This window comes from Branchiostoma floridae, chromosome 11, assembly GCF_000003815.2.
Source record: "Branchiostoma floridae strain S238N-H82 chromosome 11, Bfl_VNyyK, whole genome shotgun sequence".
NCBI lineage: Eukaryota > Metazoa > Chordata > Leptocardii > Amphioxiformes > Branchiostomatidae > Branchiostoma > Branchiostoma floridae.
Window position 1 is genome coordinate 1,856,085 of NC_049989.1, and position 1,720 is coordinate 1,857,804.

The window sequence follows — 1,720 nt, forward strand, 5'->3', positions numbered from 1 at the left end:
CGAAATGCGCCAGAAGTTGAACAAATTTGGTGCCCTCGAACTATAAGTGATGCAACAGCATTGTTCCAACGTCCGAATCAGGTATTCGAATTGCCAATCGAGCCGTATTCGGCCCGCTCTAAACAGTTCGATTCACTCGAATGGAGCCTGTGTGATACGCCTTTCGAACCTGTGCGATACGGAAACATACAGCCCGGTCCGGAACACCCGTATCGAACGTTTTCGCGTCACAGGTATGACATAAAGATAGATACCCTGGTATAGTGAGTATTGTGAGCGTTCAATCCAACCAACATCAGTCATGTTCTTACTTAGATGGAGAGCAAAATAGGCTTTAGGTAAGTCAGATCTCATTTGTGGGACAGCGTAGCACAGTGAGTGGTAGTGTATTCGGCCCGTGACCGAGAGGTCGTCGGTTCGAATCCGTCTGCCGTGTTGTCGGTCTTGTGCCCTTGGGAAAGGCACTTTACACGACTTCCCTCACTTTACTCAAGTGAAAAATGAGTCGTCCCTCGGATAGGACGTTAAATGGAGGTCCCGTGTATGGGGAGAGCCATACCCCATGCACGTGCGATGGTTCGGTGTGCGTTGGTGCAAATCCTTCTGTCTGAAGTTGGTGATTCACTTCAAATCACCCGGATGGAGGCCTGGCGACCTCTGTCTCGTATCAGCCACATGGTGATCGACAATAAAAAATCTTTTGATCCAGATGTAATCCTTAGAACTCTGCACAATGCAGATAACGGTGTTTGTTTGTTTGACATAACCGATATATTACCTTTGGGCATAACACACCTGCTTTGTTTTTGGAAGTTATCAAATTAATAATCCAACTTCAATATTGCTTTTTTATTGGATACAGGCAATGATGATTTTTGCTTTACATAACCTGTAAACCGCCTTTAGGCATAACACACCACTTTTGTTGTTTCTAAGCCGTTGATAATCAGACTTTAATTGCTTTGTACAGCTGTGTAACGAAGAGGTCCCTATTGTGTTATATGAGTCATTCCCAAGTTCATCAAGCTGACAGCTGTATGACAGGACGTAACCCACAGGATTAGGAATGAGGTAGTGCCTGATCAACGCTGGGATTAAGGGGGAAATTGGAGATTTGTAAAAGAAAGTGAAAGTGATCTAGTTGCAGTCTTCAAACGAGGCTGTTTTGTTTGGGGGGGGGTCACGATTTACAACGTTGGCAAGGTTCTCTTGTGCCGGGAAGGGGATTCGCCGGCGGGGCAAAACTCCCTTTCACGGCAAACTCCCTTCCTTGGCAAAAACCCCACAAGAGAACATAGCCAACGTTGAAAATCGCGAACCAACACCCCCCCCCCATAGAAACCAGCCCTGTTCGAAGACTGCAAAGGAGTCTAATCTCAAACCTAATCTCCAAGTAGATCCTACGGTGCCATATTTAAGATTGTATCAAAGCTGGCCAATGAGTATAGCTGGCTAAAAGGAGTCGGACAGAATCTCTTTGGCCTGCTATACTCCAGTAGGATTTGGAGATTACTTTGCGTTCTTGGTACGCATAGTTTACGGCCCAATTTTGCTTGTTGATACAGTCAAACCTGTATAAGAAGAACACTCAAGGGACTGTCAAACTTTGAAATTTCTGGGGACAAAATTAGTAACTTCACATGGGTTGCTTTTAAGAGACTTGTGATCCTTGGATGGGATCGGTTTTTAATTTGTAAACAGTAAAATGCTGAATCAGAAA